Source organism: Taudactylus pleione, unplaced genomic scaffold, assembly GCF_031769625.1.
Source record: "Taudactylus pleione unplaced genomic scaffold, aTauple2 ptg000671l, whole genome shotgun sequence".
NCBI classification, from domain to species: Eukaryota; Metazoa; Chordata; class Amphibia; order Anura; family Myobatrachidae; genus Taudactylus; species Taudactylus pleione.
The window spans coordinates 6513305-6533855 of record NW_028285073.1 but is presented as its reverse complement, the minus strand read 5'-3'; positions in this window follow the sequence as shown (position 1 = coordinate 6533855).

Sequence of the window (20551 nt, the reverse complement as noted above, 5' to 3'; positions counted from 1 at the left end):
CATACAGTAGCGTGGCACATGATATGTCAAACAAGTGAATGGTCTTTTTAGCATGGAAAAAGGGTAAATACTGTGGAGACTGTAATCTGTTTATCACAGTATAATGCACATCCCCATTTTAGAGACCATAATATAATGCAAAACCTTATTCACTATAGTATAATGAAGAGCCTATATTGTAACCACAGCCAGGGACGGTCAGGGTCTCTAAATCGGCCCTGGCATTCCTTTCTGTGCACGCGCCGTAGGCACGCTCGCTCACATAAAAGGAGGAGTGGCCTCGCCTCATGGGGGCCTGGTTACATCTCACTGGGAAGTGCTTTGAGTCATGGGCGCCTGGTCTCACGGCATGCCCCCGTCTATCAGTATTCCGGCCGAGCAGAGCGTCGGGAGCTGGCGCTGCTCAGCTATGCTTGCAGACCGGACCGATTCATCAGGACATTTGCCAGAAGTGCCAGATGGCCAGTCCAGCACTGACCACAGGACTATATAATGCTAAGCTCTATGCTAGATTACTCAGGACAGTCTGGTATTCATTAAATATGTCTGGAGTACTGATGGTAACTAATCTGGGAATGTCACATCCGACCAACATCCGGCCTCTAGGCAGGGGTGTTTCAAGAGAAGAGGGGGCCTGTGTACAGTCTCACTGAGCACAGCGTGGCCAGCACCATACTGATAGACTCTGGGTACTAGAGTGTGCCCAGAGTCTATAGCGCATGAGCAGGTCACCGGGAAAATGGCCATGGAGACCATTTTCTCTGTACTGCACATTCCCATAATGACGGTGAAAATGGCCATGGCGGCCATTTTCCAGGTGTTTTTACAGCTCCGAAACCGGCTCCGACGTGGGACTCCAGAGAGGTAAGTATAATATGGGTGCAAGGTGTGCGATGCGGGCCCCCTCTGGACCCAGGGGCCCGTGTGCACCGCACACCCTGCACCCATTACAAATACGCCCCAGCCCCTAGGGCTTTTTGCTGTTGACAGGATATGATTGAGCAGCAGGTATGTATAATGTAAAGCAAGGGAGCTGAGTGCTTGATACTTTCTGATTAGAGAGATGTGCTTTATCCAATCATGACAAAGAGGGGAACAGAGGGTGGAGTAAGACTATGTTACCCAGTGTCAAGAACAGAGGTGTAACTAGGGTTGATGGCACCCAGGGCAAATAAAAAATGTTGCCTCTTCTCTCCCTGCTATCCAGAATCCCCACTCCACATACAGTACCGTCACATGGCCCAAAACATCCCTCTGGGATGCACACAAAGGACACAGAGCAGATGTCTGTTCTGTCAGAAGGACGCTGTTGATTGAAGCCATCAGAGGGAGCAGGCAAGAAACAGAATGGGAATTCCAGACTCCGAGCAGCAACCACATTGTGTAGGCCAAGGAGACAATGAAAATGTAGGTGCTGAGTGCAGTTGCGGGGTCCTGGTGAGATGTCCTCTGCACTGATGGCTGGGCGAAAGCCATTGTCAGCACTGAGACAGACATGAGGGAGAAACATGAGAGAGATACATGAGGGAGAGATATGAGAGAGAGACATGGGGGAGAGACATGTGAGAGAGACATGGGGAAAGACATGGGAGAGAGACATGGGGGAGAGACAGGGATAGAGACATGGGGGAGAGACAGAGAGAGAGACATGGGGGAGAGACATGAGAGAGAGACATGGGGGAGAGACATGAGACAGAGAGAGACATGGGGAGGGACATGAGAGGTGAATATATTTAGCTGTAATAACAATCACTTACTACCGGACAGTTACAAGCATATCAAATGTGACCCACTGGAACACACTGGGGTGGCCCAATGTTCTTCTGAAGCTTACTTTGTTCTGCCTACCTGCTCAAGTGGTGGCCACACAAAGTGCAGTGTCCCCGCCGGCTGATGCATCCACGACAGGGGTCTTCCACTGATGGTCTACAGCTGGTCAGCAAGTGATGCAGTTACAGGTGCCTCACGCCTTCCCCTCCATGCAGCTCGTGTCAGTCTGGCCACACACTTTACAGTCTGGTCAGCGTATACAGCCAGCAGCAGACAGACCCCTAGGAACCACTTTGCTTTCTGGGTAGTGCACCTCTGGTGTTAGAAGCCTTATAATGTAAATGCAGGGATAGGAAAGTGGTGGTACAATCAGGGGTGTATCTATAATGGGTGCTGGGTGTGCGGTACACACGGGGCCCTGAGTCCAGGGGGGGCCCACACGGCACACCATTTTCCTGGCATTTTGCACATGCGCAGTTATCACAGACTAATGCCCAGTGTCTACAGCTGCTGCGGTCAGCCGGCAGTCTGCTGCTGGCCACCTCAGAGAGAGAAGAGGGGGCCCCGGACATGGTATGCATGCCCCGAGTACAATAGTAATCTGGGAGAAAAGAAACGCTGCTAATTGGTGGATGGTCCTCGGGGTGGGACCAGTCACAAGAGCTCAGCAGGGCAGACTGAAACCTACTCACCTTTTTTTTTTGGAAAGAAGAACTGGGAGCATGCAGCATGGTGCCATGGACATTCTCTGTTGGGGCAATCAGCATGCTCACCAAGCCTTGGTACTGCGCCCCCACATGCCAGCACCTAGGGCGCAGGCCCTGTTCGCTCCACCCTCATTACGCCACTGGTCAAGAAGCAGCCAACATCACATTGCAACATCAAGTAGGCTTTAAGGCGTTCTTGCCGACTCTTCTTCAATGTCAGGGAGACTTCCTGAAATAGTGGTGATCTCCATGACTGCCTGGAGAGTCTAGCAATCGTCCTGAGGCCGGGCTGGGTGGGAGCTACAAAGCAATGATGTCATCATTGATTCAAAGCACAGCCTTCTATCACATTTGCATCTTACTCAAATTATTTATCTGTTATACAACTTGGAAAATAAAGACACTAGAGCAGTCTCTATTTAGTTTTATTTAGCAACATAAAATAAACAAAACATAAAAACAAATCCTAGCTTGTCCAGGTTGCTAATTAGCCAACTGTCTACCTGACTGAAGCTAGGAACCTGATGCATATATATCTCGCTTGACACTTTCCCTATTGTTTCTGTCAGATAATCCCCCTCCCCTGTTTTGCCCTGTGGGGCAGGACTCCTGTAGTTCCCAAACAAAAAACATGGGACAAAGCATCTGCATTGGCCAGTTGGCTTCTTCGCCTATGTGCCTGATTCATTACGGATCGCAACTGCAAAAGCGTACGCAGATCTGCTGATGGTACGCACTGCGCATGCATATGAACCGCAGTGCTCGTGCATGAGTTAGCATTGCAATCGCGTTGTAATTATTACTTTATACTGGACCTGCTGTGGATACTCGTTGATACCTGTTATTTAGCTGTGGTGCCCCGCTACATTGTACAGCTGGTTGCGCTGTTGTCAATAAGGTTGAGGCTGGTTTATATACGCGATCTACAGGACTGTATACATCTGAAAGGTAGCAGCTGCCTGTTATCTCTGGTTGGAGTATTGCCTCCCTTTGTGTCTCCCTGTCTCTATCTTGTGCATACTGCATGATATATGCACTAGAACCATCATCTTTTTTGTGGAAATCAACAGGACTATACAGAACCTATGATTGAGTTCTATTGAAAAAGTTACTGGACTCCAATTAAATCACTTCTAATACAGGTGTAAACTATAATCCTCGAGTATCACATACAATTATATTCCACTAGTATTAGCAGGTTTTTTAGGATCCACCTCCTTTAGGTTTAATATAGATATTTTAGTGTAACAAAATTGATTCATTTATCAAAGGGATTTTTTTCTGTGCAATATTGCTATACAGTATATGTGAGATGTTTAACTTTTTGACTGGTCTAATTGTTGTTTTATATTAAATGTATTATTTTTGTGATATACTTTGAGTATGTGATTTTTTTCAGTTAGGTCTCTTTCTTTTAAACTAGTGCAGAAATTAATATTAAAGATCTGTGTCTTACCTGTTTTACAGATACTTTTGTTGTGCTTCCACAAGCACATCTTTTTCTGCTGCTTTAATATATATATTTTTTAATTTATGTATGTTTTTTAATTTTTGTATATTATCATTATTATGATTAATGGTATTACTTTTTATTATATTGCTTAATATATGTTCACTAGCGCTTGGTTCTTTTTGTTACTAGTACTCAAGTGATTTAAAATTGCAGTTTTTAATTTGTTATAGTCCTTGACATCAGTAAGGCTCTAGTCAAAATATGCCTTTTGCAGTTCCCTTGACAGGAAGAGCACCAAAAGGACTGCCCAATGATTTTTATGTCAACTTTCACTCTCAACTGGTCTTCCAAAAGTGGTTAAATAGGCTTCAACATCATCACTCTTGGTTATCATTTGCAAAAAAAGACTAGCTCGTATGGAAATGGGGCTATTTCTGACATCTGTAGAAGCATATAGAGACAGTGCTGCTAAATGCTGCACCACCTCAAGGCTTTGCGGTCTCTGGCCCTGATTCAGAGCCGGACGGTCTGACAGAGCGCTGGCTCTGAATCTGGGCGTCTTTTTTCTGTTATGGAGCGGCCTCCTGGCCGCTCGCATTGCTGTGGGTTGCCACCCACAGCTAATGCAAGCGGCCAGGATGATGGTCACGATGGTCAAGACCATCGCAACCATCGGGCTTGTGATGAGACCCTTGTAGTAGGGTCTCATGGCCGCAAGCCCCAGAGAGCTTTCGGGCTCAAACAGAGCCGAAAGCCCTCCTACTGACATCACTTGTGATGTCAGTGGGGCCGCCCCCAGACGGTAGGCGTTCTCATGGGAACGCCTCCGTCTGGGCAGCCACCTCCCCCCGGCCTGCCCACCAAAGGGGGTGTGCTGTCACTCAACATCGACAGCACGCCCCCTTTGGTGCGAGACCCGGGTCTCAATCAGGCCCTCTGTGCTGCTGCCTACAGTTTTCCACAGCATCTATTTGTTGTTGCTGCCAGAGTTCATCAATGGCAATTGCCGATGCCTCCAGATCTCCTCAACATCCAACAAGATGTTTACCTTTGAGAGGACAGGTTGTGATTGACAACAATGAAGTTGGTGAGTCAGAGAAAATAGAATAATAAAGGATAAAGTTGGAGTTTATGTATTGTGAGGTGAGGTCTCTAAGAACTACTTGAATTGACCTTTAGCAAAATGTGGATTGCAGTAAGGAAAAATAATGTTTTGGTCAGGTGCACTGCCGCATGCCACCTGTAGTTGGTATTTTGCCAGATCTTCACATGTTGCAGTTGTTAGTTTTGATGGTGCACTGCAAGATATCATCTGTAGCTGGTATTGTGCTGTGTTCTAACAATGTCACATCATTACTATACAGTAGGTACACACACATACTTTTTGGCTATCCGGCTCTCATGTGTTGGATAGCCAATAAGAATAATTGGAACTTGAGCTAATTTGGGAAAAAGCACAGAGTCAAAGCTAAACCGCTTGTCTCTAATATTATATACCAGCTGTGATACCCGGCAATGTCCGGGTTGAAGAATGAACCTTGAAGTCCATCTGCAGACTCCATCTTTTACATTGTCCTCACCTACTGTATAACCCCATTCCATTGAATCTGAAAAGGACCACACTGTTGTTTGCTAACATGGTTTTGGCCCTGAAAAGGGCATATCTATCCATTTATAGAGTATTTAGACTCTGTTACCTCTACACTGAGGTATAAGCTATGTTGCTGCAATACCTGAGAAGGCAAGATTAGATTTAGGAGGAATGTTTTTCCTGTTCCCCCTGGAGCATCTAGCAAGACAATACCTCCAGTGTTTTTTGCTACCATATAACTAATTCTGTTATATGCAATGTTTTGATCTGCCACCAGCCTGGGCTCATTTTATGTCACAAATCTCTGCAACTGTGCAACATCATAGCTTGTTTCGTGTAACATGTCTTTGCTGACTGGAAGTGCTACTTCTGTCAGGAGTTGGAAGTCCTAGCTGATGCAGACTCTTGCCTACATTTTGGTGAATGTTGTCCTCCAAGCAGATGAGAGCTTGATTGAACATTGCATAAGTATATTGTAACCTCAGCTCAAGATTGGCATGTCTTGCTTCACACTGAATGTCTTCACTCATATTTTCTCAAATGTCAAACCTGGATTAACTGTTAGTGCAGGTGCAGTGTGACAGTTGATCCTCTGACTCACTGCTCTTCCATTGGAGCTCTGCCTGCCTCCCACTGGTACATATCAGCCTGTGCCTTCCGATCACTGCAGTTTTAAGCACTGGTTGATATCCTGAATGAACTTGCTTAAACAAAAATTTCAAATCGGAGACTCCACAGCCTACTTAGTGGGCACCATGTTGACCTCCATTGCCCTGATGAAGCGCAAACATAGTCAAAAACCTAATTCTGGGCAAAGTACACCACCATGCCAAAGTTGGTGGAGCTAGGTACAAAACTCTCTGGCCATGTGTGCTGCTCTGGGGTTTGTTTAGTGATGCACCACTATGACCAGGTTCAGGTGTGATTGTGACCGATCTCCCCGTCATTGAGGTAAGACACATCGTGACAGAGAGGCAAGCCTAAGGTTCCCCTTTTGCAGACACAGTGACCACTCAGGAAGGAAGGTACAATGCTATTTTATTATAGCAAAAAATAGGTACAGCAATCACTATCGAATGTATATAATAGATGGAATAGAATTTTGACAGATTACAATAGTAAGGTATTTACTTAACACCTCCGTGTCCTCTACCAGTGACCCCAGCTGGCAAGTAAGGTGCAACAAAAGAAACACAGTTTATGCAGAACTTTACTTTCACTAAGAAATGAGAAAGAACATGGAACAGGCAGGACAAGCTTGTATCAGTAGTGCACCAGCAGGTTATAGTAATGAAATACAGTCTGTGCTAATACTCCAACTTTTAATGGGAAATGTGAGAAAAGCATGCAGGCCAAGCTTGTATTAGTAGTGCACCAGCAGGTTATAGCAAGGAAATACAGTTTGTGCTAATACTCCACCTTTCACTGAGAAATGTGAGAAAAACATGCAGGCCAAGCTTGTATTAGTAGTGCACCAGCAGGTTATAACATTAAAAACACAGTCTTTGCTAACACTTGGGCCTTTGCTGAGAAAATGAAGAAACACATAGGCTATGCTGGAATCAGTAGTGCACCAGCAGGTTGTAGCAGTAAAATCACAATTACTAGAAATATTGCCAGCTGGGGTTACACAGGGTTATATGAGCATTACATATACATTGCATCACAGAAACCAACAAGGTCATCTTTTACAGTAGAAATACACAATGCTTGAGAAATGTCCGCATACCAATTAGGCACCGGCAAGGATGAATATACAGTACATAAAAATAAACTGACTCTGAAATAGATACTAGCAAACAAGCGGTGCTTTAAATACATTTGCATTTCCACCACTACCAACGAATACATATTCATTTCATGGCAAGAAAGGAAAAACAAAAAAAACCATACACAGTAATCACAATTGCATCAGACATGAGCTGACGCAATTAACCACGTCATGTCCCCTCCCAGCATGAGCTAGAGGTTCACCATAGATCACTACACAACGCATGCAGCATATTGAGGACAAATAGAGGGGCATCCTATCTCTACTTACCCCCTTGTTGCACAAACCAGCAGACTAAAGCAGACTAGGGACCTGTCCTGACCTCCAAAACAAATCCCTTGCTTCCCCTTTTACTCTACGGATCCTGGGGACCTAGACAGGGCATAGCAGCAGGCTAAGGGATACGACTAGTGGTGAGGGAGAACAGGAGAGGGGGCACAGGTAAGCTTAATAAGAGAGAGAGGTGCACGGTCTAACCACTAGCAGGGGCTCTTCCACCCAACACGATTCCCGGGATACAGTAATCGCAGGCCGTGGATGCAGAGCACCGCACCAGGCTGTGCTTAGGGGAACTAGGATCCGGATGCTCCACTGCGCTCTCTTCCCTCCAGGACAGTTGCTGCACAATCCTATGCTTTTAAGCTCCGGCACTCTCTATTCTCTGGTGTCCGGCAGTGTTGCTCCCTTCAGGGCTCCGTCCGGCAGGCACAGGTGCACACTCCTTCCGCCGGTGGGGCAGTCCTCAGTGGGTCCTCTCCAAAAGCTGTGGCATTCTCTTCAGCGGTGGGCTGTCTTCACTGGTGCTGGCAGCTTCAACAGGCTCCTCTACTCTGCAGCAACCATCCAGTGGCAGCCTCTCCACAGCAGGCCCCTCCAATCTGCGGGATCAATTATTAATGTGCAGGATCCTTGGTGGCCGGAAGTACAGTCGGCAGGCAATCCCCGAGGCAGCCATCCACCCCCGGCGTCCTCACATCAGTGGAATGATGCACAGCTGACCTCCGGTTCCTGCTCTCATAGCGGCTTCAGCACTTACAGTGATAAGTCTTGGAGGGTCCGATTACTTAAGGGGCAGTCTTCTCCGGCCGCACTGTGACGGTGGGTTTTCTTCAGCGGCAGTCTTGTTCCCATCAGCAGAGGCAGGGCAATACACTGCTATAGCGATCCGGCAGGAATCCTTTCAGCAGGACAGGAGGTGGATGACAGTGCTCTTATGTGTGGGGGGAATCCGGCAGCACCCTGGTCCCCAAGCTCCATTGCCAGGTAAATCATCCGGACACCCCCTCTGCAATCCGGCAGCAGCCACTCTGTTTGTGACAGCAGCGCTGTTCACATACAGGACCTCATTCAGAGTCAGTCGTTGCGGCCGCACAGTCGTAAGGTAAAAGGGGCCAGATATGCAAATGAAGCGCTCGCAAGTTGTGTCGTTAAGATGGGATCGTTAGCTGGACGAGCGAGGGGAGGATGCGGCCATAAGACTAAAAATACACCCCCTTCTTGTTCCCATTACACGTCATCTCCAGGCATATAAGGATTAATCGAGACCATCGGAGCTGCTCGTAGACCTTAAGGTTGACCATACCCTCTCTTAAGCACTACGATCAAGTCAGTGTAAAAACCTCCCATGTCACATGTGCCATGACACTACTTAGTTAATTATGCACTCCCATAAAACGCTGTTTGCATAGTCAGGCATGCCTGCGTTCAGGTCCCCACTCCCCCGTTCACAAGCACCTTCCCCTGTTACCACCCACAAACGCCTTATCCTGTCACTCAAACTAACGACCTGGCCAAGTTGAAGAAGAGAGCAATTTCTGATCGTAATAGCTAGTTTGCGCACGCGCATTGCGAATTTTACGCATGCGCAGTGTAGCGAACATTGGTGGCCTACGACCGTGCGGCCGCAACGACCGACTCTGAATGAGTCCACAGCTCCCCAGACCAGCAGCAGCCAGGCAAGCTCTCCCTCTCCTTCAGGGAACTGTTCTTTTTAAAAACTCAGTCCCACCTCCTGGGGTAGGTCAGGCATTAATTATTGGACGAGGTCCCAATGTAAACCCGCCCCTTGGGCCCTCTGCCCCACAACCTAGGGCAACCTATCAATGGGGGCCTTTTTAGCGGGCTCCCTAAGTTGTCAGGCTGGCTGACAGATCTTCTCCCTGGGCTGCACATGCTCAGAAGCAGCCAGGGCTGTGAGGTCACCTAAAGTTCAGCAGCCTTCTATTACAGGCTAAGGGCTGTGTTATCCATATATACAACATTAAAAAAAACTGGGGGACCCCTATTTGGACACAAATATGGGGGTACCACAAACAGACAGACACACTTCCTTGCTTATATATATATATATATATTTATATATATATATATATATATATATATATATATATAGATCCAGGAAGGCGGCACTCAGAGACTTGAAATGTAGAAAAACTCCAGTTTTATTGATCGACCCGTTAGCCGGAAGCACGTGCGGCGTCCTCAATCATTGACTGGTGTTTCAACGATGTTGGTCAGGTATATAAATGTGTTTGTGTTTTATGTTTGTCTATGTCAGTGTCTTGAGAAAGGAGGTACGTCCTCCGAAACGTCGATCAATAAAATTGGAGTTTTTCTACATTTCAAGTCTCTGAGTGCCGCCTTCCTGGATCTGTATTTGGGACACGCTGTTGTTACCGTATAGGAGGGCACCAGAGCTAGTTATGAGTATGTATAGCCTGTGGAGTGCCGGTCTGTGGACTATATTATATATATATATATATATATATATTAAGGATGAGCGGGTTCGGTTCTCAAAGAACCAAACCCACCCAAATTTCGGGGATCCAGGGTGATCCGAGCCAACCTTGGATCTCCCTGCCTGCCCCGGATCATTCACCTGAGGCAAAACCTCGCAATCCTGCTGTCAAGTCGTGAGGTTTTGTATTGAGCGGGCTTAATGCTGATTGGCTGAGAGAGCTGTCTGTCACGGCTCTCAGCCAATTAGCGTTAAGCCCATTTAATATGCCCACAGGAAGCAAAAGAAGATGGCACCCGCCATCCCCGGCTGCCTGACACTGCTGGCAAACCCCTGCTGCCAACACCGCCGACACCCTCCGCTGCTGACACTGCCGGCACCCTCACTGGCAGCATCCGCCGCTGCTGACACCACCACTGCCGACATGCCAGCACCCCTGCACTGCTGCCCCATGTGCTGAGGACACCGACAGCGACCCCCACACTGCCGGCACTCCCACACTGAGGACATCACCATCACCCCTGCACTGCCGACACTGTCAGCACACATGCACTGAGGACACCGCTGGCACCCCTGCTCTGCCGACACCGCTGGCACCCTGCATTGAGAACACCTCTGCATTGCCGACACAGTCAGCAAACCTGCACTTTAGAAACCACTGGCACTGCCGACATCGCCGGTACCCTTCACTGAGGACACTGCCAGCACCGCAGCACTGCCATTCCATGTACTGAGGACACCATCAGCAACCCCTGCACTGCTGACACAGACAGCAATCCTGCACTGAAGACACCACTGGGACCCCTGCTCTGCTGACACCACTGATACCCTGCACTGAGGACACTGCCAGCACCGCAACACTGCCATTCCATACTGAGGACACCGTCAGCAACACCGCTCTGCTGACACTGCTGTCACAGTAAGTGCACTATTGGTGTCTCCAACCCACATTGTATAACACACTGTATCCGTGTTGGAAATTGGAAGCTGAACTGCCACATGTTAGTGCTGCCCACGGTGTCACTTAGCTTAGTCAGCCAGCTAGCTGGATGCAACTTTTTGGCCTTAACTAGATAAAAAAAATTATATTGTGAGGTGGTCAACATTGATTGTAAATGGCTGGAAATAAATGTTATTGAGGTTAATAATACTGTAGGAACAAAAACAGGCCCATTTTATGTGATTTTAGCTGTTTTTATGATTTTTTTAAGAAAAATTCCAGATCCAAAACCAAAACCGAAAAACAAAACACATAGGAGAGGTTTTGGCAAAACCAATCCAGATCCAATACCAGGGGAGATCCAGATCCAAAACCAAAACACGAGGGTCGGCACACATCTCTAATATATATATATATATATATATATATATATATATATATATAGTGATAGGAGCACTGGAGAAGTTAGGGATGGTGTATATGTGTGTCCCAGATTCCTGTCATATGTATTTTAAACCCCCAGGAAAAGTCTGTTTCACCAAGCCGATTTGAGTGTCTGCTTTTGGTAAAAGCCGGATAATGGGTCCTGGGGGTGTGGGTGTGAGAGAGAAGGGAGGGCTCCATCCACAGGGCCGCTTCAGGTCTTGGGCTTTTCAATCTGAGACCAGGCTAATTAATGATTACAGCTGGATGTGGCTCATAAGAGCTGTGTAGAGGTTTGATGCAGTGTCTCACACACCGTGGGGAGAACAGATATTGAGGTTTTGTTCTGAGACACTGTGACATTGGTATGTACTATGTTTGTGGTAAGGCAGTAGGCCCTGCCACATGTAGAGAGGGAGTTACCTGTCTAGTTAGAACCCAGACAGGCTAGGGTTTATTTTTATGTTTTGTTTGTTTGATAATTGGTGTCACACATTAAAAACTGGTGCTGACCAGCTTGCACGAAAACCTACAACTACTGCTGTTTCCTGGCTGCTGTGTGTAAGGAGGCATCTGTCTACCCCAGGAGAGGGACCCCTACCCCGATCATATCACAATTGCTGGAGAATGCGGGCATTGCACACTGGAAATTGTAGCAAGAGGGAATATTCTAAATTTAAAATTAAAAGTGACAGACACCAATTTGTTGTGTTGGATATCAACTCATGTTCTGTGAAGTCCATGCAGGTGGCGTTGGCAGATGCTTAGAGAAGCCAGGTTTTTTCTACAAACCTACACCTAAAGACAGCATGGAGGACATTGTTAAGGTCTTGCTCTAATCTAACAAAACTCTGCAAGAAGCTATCAAAGCTCAGCAGGAAACAAACAAGACTCAGCAAGTCGCCATAGAGGAAACCCGCCAGGCCTTAAAAGATGTGGTACAACAGCTAGTAGTCCAGTCTAGAGATGCTTCCGCTGGACTTCCAAACAACACTTGCTCCATATGGGCCAGTCACTTTCTGCAAAAGATGACCGAGAGTGATGATGTGGAAGCATATCTTACGGCCTTTGAGAGAACCGCAGAAAGGGAGAGTTGGCCCAAGAACAGTGGGCAAGTCTTGTGGCAACCTTCCTGTCTGGAGAACTACAAAAGGCCTACTATGATTTGTGCCTGGCTGATGCCAAGTACTATGCAAAGCTAAAACGGGAGATCCTAACTCACATGGGAGTCACCTCATTTGTTCGGGCCCAACGAGTCCACCGCTGGGAGTTCGAAATGGAAAAGCCTCCACGCTCACAGATGCATGACTTCGTCCATCTAACCACAAAATGGCTACAGCCCAAGACGCTGACAGGACCGCAGATCATGGAAAGAGTCGTGATGGACCAGTATCTGCGATCTTTACCTGCATCTCTGCGCAAGAGGGTGAGCCATGCAGACCGGATGTACCGGGCAAAACCACAGTCATTAAACATGACATAATCACTAACCCAGGGGTTAAGATTAATCAAAAACCCAATAGGTTACCAGAAGCCTAAAAAGAATCAGTGTCTAAAGAGATTTAAAAAATGTTGGAACTGGGTGTAATTGAAAAATCACATAGTGAGTGGTCAAGTCCCATTGTGCTTATTCCAAAGCCTGACGAGAGTGTATGCTTCGGCACCGATTTCCAAAAAATTAACAGTGTGTCAAAGTTCAATGCCTACCCAATGCCAAGGGTGGATGAACTAATTGAAAGGCTAGGGACAGCCAGATATTTAATCACTCTAGACTTAGTCAAAGAGTATTGGCAAATACCGTTAACTGAGAATGCCAAAGAAAAGACAGCTTTTTCGACACCAGAAGGGTTGTTCCAATACAAGATGTTGCCCTTTGGGTTACATGGGGCACCAGCTACCTTCCAAAGGATGATGGACAAAATTCTAAGACCCCATAGTCGGTATGCTGCTGCTTGTCTAGGTGATGTAGTCATTCATAGCCCTGATTGGTAGTCTCATTTGCCAAGAGTTCAAGTAGTATTGGACTCCATCTATAGGGCAGGATTGACAGCCAACCCAAAGAAATGTTCCCTAGGGATGGAACAAGTAAAGTATCTTGGTTACACCATTGGCAGAGGTTTAATAAAGCCACAGCTTAATAACAAGGTGGTTCTTGGCATTACAAAATTTCAAGTTCACAGTAGAACACAGGCCAGGAAGCCAGCTGGCCAATACAGATGCTTTGTCACATGTCCATTGTTTGGGGGCTGCAGTTGTTCCGCCCATAAGTCAAAACAAAAGGAGGGGGGATATGTGATAGGAGCACTGGAGAGGTTAGGGATGGTGTATATGTGTGTCCCAGATCCCTGTCATATTTATTTTAAACCCCCAGGAAAAGTCTGTTTCACCAAGCAGATTTAAGTGTCGGCTTTTGGTAAAAGCCGGATAATGGGTCCTGGGGGTGTGGGTGTGAAATAGAAGGGAGGGCTCCATCCACAGGGCCGCTTCAGGTGTTGGGCTTTTTAGCCTGAGACCAGGCTAATCAATGATTACAGCTGGAAGTGGCTCATAAGAGCTGTGTAGAGTTTTGATGCAGTGTCTCACACACCCTGGGGAGAACAGACATTGAAGTTTTGTTCTGAGACACTGTGACATTGGTATGTACTATGTTTGTGGTAAGGCAGTAGGCCCTGCCACATGTAGAGAGGGAGTTACCTGTCTAGTTAGAGCCCAGATGGGCTAGGGTTTATCTTTATGTTTTGTTTGTTTGATTATTGGTGTCACACAATAAAAACCAGCTTGTACGAAAACCCACGACTACTGCTGTATACTGGCTGCTGTGTTTAAGGAGGCATCTGTCTACCCCAGGAGACGGACCCCTACCCCAATCATATCACAAAATATATATACACACACACACACTGTATGTATATAAAAGAGTCCTCCAGTATAAATAAATAGCAAACAACGTACAAAGATAATTAGCATTAATAAAACCTTAATTTTCAAAGATTTAACATGCATACAGTATGTGACAATATTGAATAATTACAAAATTTAAATACACAGTTTTTATAAAATGCAGGTACCAGCAGATCACAAAAGAGGGGATCTTTCATAAGTTTCATTATGACCATCGGGGGATAGAGTATTTAGCTGAAAAATGTTAAACAATTCCCTTCTGGATAATTTATTCTGGAGGATTCTCCAGTTTGTTTTTAATTGCCCTAACATGTTCCTGGATACGTAATTTTAATGAGCATTTTTGTCTAGCCCACATATTTCAATCCGCAAGGACATCCTAATGAATATGTCACATACGTGGTATTGCAAATCATGAACTCATATTCCCTCAAATATTATGAGTTGCACTGGTTTGGATTGGAGCACACTGGGTGCTAAGCTATCTTTCAAACTTCTACTCTTCCTAAAGATGACTTGAGGTTTGTCCAACAACACTTTACAGAGCAAAGGATCAGTTTTCAAAATATCCAAATGTCTTGCCAGGGATTTTCTTATACGTTTTACTTGATTATTAAAAGTCGTAATGAAACTATAATTAGCTTCTTTCATCTCCTTTGTTTTATATTTCATTAGCTCACTCCTATTGCCACCTCTAGTTTTCTGCAGGGCCTGTTCAATCAGTACTTGAGGATATTCTCTAACTCTAAATTGATTAAAGTATACTTCTAATTGTTCCTCGCATATTATCATTTCAATTAATTTCCTTTTATTGTGACAAAAGCAGGAATATGGCATATTATTTTTCCAATTAACTGCATGCGCACTATTATAATGAAGTTAACTTTTTGTATCTACTTTCCTAATAAAATTGCTTGTCTGGATGTTTGTACCTAATATAATTGCTTATCTTGATGTTTGTAACTTCATATAATAATATCAAGTCCAAATAATCAATCTTTACTTTATCACATTTAAGTGGCAAAAATAAAATATAAACATTGAAATTAGTATAATTTCTTACAAGTATCCCTTCCAAATAATTAAAATATCATCTATATATCTCATGTACTTAAAAATAATCTCTTTGAAGGGATTATTATTAAAAATACATGCTTCTTCCCAAGTACCCATATGCAAATTCTCAAAGCTTGGTGCAAAAATAGTGCCCATTGCTGTGCAACATATTTGAAAATAAAATGAAACCCCCAAAATTTAAATAATTAAATTCTTTGGTGGAACTAATCTAATTTCCATGTATAATGAATGTATATAAAGTTTGAACATCTATAATGTAGGAACAAAAAATAATGCAAATCGACACTGAGGTAATCTAAACCTTGGCCACCCTTAAAGACCATAATAGATCAATGATGTGAATATAATAGTTGAACAGAATCTCTGGCGCTTAGGGAATAATGTGAACAAATAATAAAAAGAGATAGTAAGTACTTCCCTACTGTCACAGGTTGTCTCACAACAAGTTAATATTCAATTGTGGACATAAAAAGCGAAAGAAGATACAAATGGAAAATAATAGTGTAATCCTGTTTGTCAATATAGTTTATTAATTTATTAAAAAAAGTAAGACATACAATATAAGCAGCAATCACATGTAGATCAATTGTATTTAACTTAGCTCATAATCGTGCAAATATTAAAAATGCATTACAAAAACTTTAAGAATAAGGTGCTAAAAATAAATACAAGAAATTTTAGCTTCCGCACCAGCGGCCCAGAAATGATGGGCTTGGGATGGGTGTAGGCGCTGCTGCATGCTCACTACATCTCGGGGGACACTCCTCTGTTGGACACGAGGGGTGGCATCCGGACTCACCCCACGCCCATAATTTATTCTTTTTTTACTTAATAATCTTATTTGTTCCAAAGCATACAAAATAAAAATACAGTACCATCCGACATATTTTTATAATGGAAATAAGGATTGAGAGTGATAAACTTTGAAAGGTATAATACCAAATAAGTATTGCATTACAGCAAATCACAAAAAATCATGTAAATGAACAGTGCAAAGCACTAGAGAAAAAAAAAATAACTATATATAAGAGGAGTACACTTCATAAAGTCACCTTTTCTCAATTCTCCACCTAGGTAATCTAAATCTCTGCACCCAGAAATTACTGGGGCAGAGTGAAAAATGTAACTATCATAACACCTAAATTAACCCTAAGCATGCGAAAAACAAATACACAGCAAAGCCTCTCTCACAATTTTAAGACAATAATAGTTATGATAACCATATGAACGTTAGATAATAGAACATAGTGCTGTTTCTTGTCTTAGCCAATGAGCTAATATAGACCACCAGGGATAAAAGTGCTGACTCAGGGTAATAAATACAGCACAAACTGTGAGTAGTAGTAAGAGTAGGGAAGCAATTGCCAAGTGTTCGTGTGGAGAGCCGTGCTGGGATCAAGTTGGTGATCCCAGCATCGGCACAGGCAGAGGGGATGTGTCCTCTGCGGGAAACATCTGTTGCCGATGCTGGGACAGTGATGGTGCAGACGCCGCGGGCACCGGATGAAGGGACCGCCTGGTCACTTTCATCAGTGCCGGTGGTACAGTGGCGCCGGGAGAAGCTTGGCTCCAGGCACCCGGCAGCCAAGAAGTGGTGGGTAGCCGGCGCTGGGACAGAGTACCTGTTCCCAGCACCGGTCAAGCATCAGGTGTGGCGCTCCGTACTTGGCTCCGGGTGCAGGCTTACTGTAGCCCACCGCTCAGCAGCCTGGTTACAGTGGCGGGTGTTTGGCTCTAGCCGCGAGCCAAACCCAGATCGCGGGCCAGCAGCCAATAGGAGGCAGACGCGATAAGTGAGGATTCGATCTGCATCAGAACTGTACATTGTTGTAAGACAAATGTAAGATGGTGGCACAGGAGTAAATAATGCACCCTCAAATATGTGTATGGGCACAGATACAACAGGCAGAGTTTCAGGGCTAATATGAGTATCATCACCAGTCTCCAAATCTTTCTGTATCTGTAACCTGTATGTACTTTTGTCTGTGGAGTACTTTTGTCTGTGGAAATTAAGTTAAGTCTGGTCTTGTGACTTAAGTTTGTCTATATGGACTAAGAGAAATAATAGCCCGTCTAACAATAGGTGTTACGATGATTTGTGGGTCTTAGTGCAGAATAACATAGGGCACTGTGTATTCACTGTGACTAATCTTCAACAAAATGGAGTCCATGATTCCCACGAGAGGTCGGGGAAGTCATGAGAAATGAATATAACTGAAGCGTTTTACCGCCGACAAGATGGCGTGGACCATTGAACACAATGGACTCCGGAAACATGGCTGCAACCATTACATGAGATTCCAGTAAGCTGCACATATGACACAGGACTGATGGCACCGTGTCCATTCAATAGACCGGCGCACTGGTGGTAGTTTGAAACCGGAAGTATACGGCCTAATTGTAATCCAGAGTTCAGGTTGCTATGGGTATACATGTCAACAGGAAGTGAATCTACTTCCTGTTCCTGGCCGGAATTACAGTTTTTGGCGGTACACACAGCCCCATTAAGATTAATTAGAACTGGTATATAAAGGTACTACCTGAACATTTATTCTTTATCCTCCTGAAGAAGTCCAACTCACTGCAAAACGACGAAACACGTTAAGGTTAATGCTGCAATCCCTCTGATATTGGGACTATAGAGAACTTTGGACAAGTTCTCCTATAGATAAGCTCTATTTGTTTTTATTTATGGTACAAGCATTTACTTGTTTTAGTGTGTAATAAATGTTGTTTGACTTTATTACGATATGGTATATGCTCTCTCTTTTTCTCCTGTATACCGTGTGATATTTTATGGAATAATCCCGTAAAAAACATCCCTTGTTGTCATTCTCCGTGGATGAAAATGTGCTAGAGACAGAATCTTGCCTAAAGTGTTTAATCTTGTTGTTTATTATACCACCAGAAGAGGTACACCTCTTTTATTTGGGTGATATCTCTGGTGATGGGATCACTAATTATTGTTGATATTGCCCTAGGAGGCGCTTTTATCTCTAATCTTTTTTACAGAAATTACCCTGTACTGTCTGGACAAACAGTTAATTGGAGAACAGCAGCCACCCCATCAAATAGGAGAGTGCGACCCATTTGGATTTAATTTATATTTTTCCAAAACTGAAATTTAACCGTGTCAAAAGGACAAGACTATATATCCTGGAACTGAAGGAATAGAGCCATACACCACATTTTTGTTATATATATATATATATATATATATATATGTATATAGGTGCAGAAAAATAAAAGGTGTGCGCCTAATAGTGCAGTATTTAAAGTAAAGCAATTTGTGCTCAAATTAAGTAATGTGCGTACCAAAACATTAATTTCAAAAAAGCTTATCTGATGTCCAGGTCACGCTCCTATGGTCCGAAAGCAAGTAGTGCCAATAAATTCCGGATATCAATCCAAGGAAAGGTACCCTCTTAAATGGACTTGAAAAAGAGGGCTCCAACCAAGCCCATAAACACAATATAGTGTAGTATTTCCTTATATAATTATAGTGGATAGAAAACGTAAATAATTCTGCGTACCAGATAATGCAATATAAAGTGCATATAAAGATATTACTCTTTCCTGTATCACGTGTTTCAAAGCATCTCTTTCAACTTCAAGAACCAGGTGTACCAGGCCTCAAACCATGAAAAGGAGAATGATCTCCGTAAATAATATTTTATTAACCAAAAACATGTACACGGACAGACAAACTGATAACAGGAATCAAATAAATAAAATTGCTTATCTTAGGTAAGGTTAAGCAGAAAAGAGTCCACTATATGCACTTTATATTGCTTTATCTGGTACGCACATTACTTAATTTTAGCACAAATTGCTTTACTTTAAATACTGCACTATTAGGTGCACGTCTTTTATTTTTCAGCACCCATTTTTTCCCGTTGCCACACGGACCATTAGAAGATTGCAGCCACCTGTTATCATCAGGAGTGTGTTTTTCCCCCCGTTCACGAGTGTCATAAAGAAACAATTTATGACAATCTGTCATAAGACTATTCACAGAAGGAACCCAAAATTTGTGCGCCAGTATTCTTATATATATATATATATATATATATATATATAAAAATAAATATAAGGAGGGTGAGAACAAGCGCCTTATAGTGTAATATGATCAGCAAGCTTGGCACACTTTACAATAAATAGATGCATACCGTATTGTCCCAGAATAATAGGCATGTACTGTAGTTGTATATCTTTATAGTGACATCCTGTGTTCATACCAGTACAACATCCACTGCAGTAGGTATAAAGCCTTTTAGCTCCTGCTGTCGGAGTTGGACCCAGCAGGATAAAACTTCCCTCTCGCTTTACAGGTAGTAGCAGCCTTTAATCTTGGGAAGGCATGGGAGGTTAATGTTTTACTATAGCAGTGATACATTACTATAGAGGTAAAGGATTAATGTATTACTGGAGTGGTGAGATGGAAATGGAAACAGTAAATATCTAAGGTCTACCTCCGTGAAACCATGTACATCATCTAGAATATATATTTATACAGAAAGTAAACTTGGTGCCTGTATACCAAACAAATTCTACATATAACAATTATAAAGATAGTAAAATAAATGTGCTCTTTCCCAATAATATGGATGGCAGCTGAAAAACAATGATATGTAGTGGTAAGCTACACATATAAAGCAATAAGTGGCTATGAAAAGGGAGAACATGTTATGCTTTCCAACTGCTTACCAGAATGCTCCAGAACTGGATGTCCGTAGTGAATTCCACCTACAGAAAACACTTTTTAACCTTGTTTATGGATTTTATGTATTTATGGTTATATGTATATTTAATGCACTAGAGGCTATGATGAATGATGGATATTACATATTACAGCACTTTTATCCCTCTAAAATGTATTGTGTGTGTGTGTAGCACCACAGGAAATTGTATTAGGTCAATTTCCTGTTTTGACTGATAAATAGCCCTATAAATATTGAATCACTGTCAGTACTAAACATCCCCTTGATGAAGTCTGAACCTAGATGAAACGCGTTGGGTTACCACTTCAATCCTGATTCCATGTACAGTATTTGGAACGCTAAGTGCTATATCGTACTTTAGCTACTTACAATGATATGCGGTTTCTACTTTTGTGTGCAATAAATATTTTCTAATTTAAACTTAGAAGTAGCTATGCAATTAATCTTGTAATATTGTTCT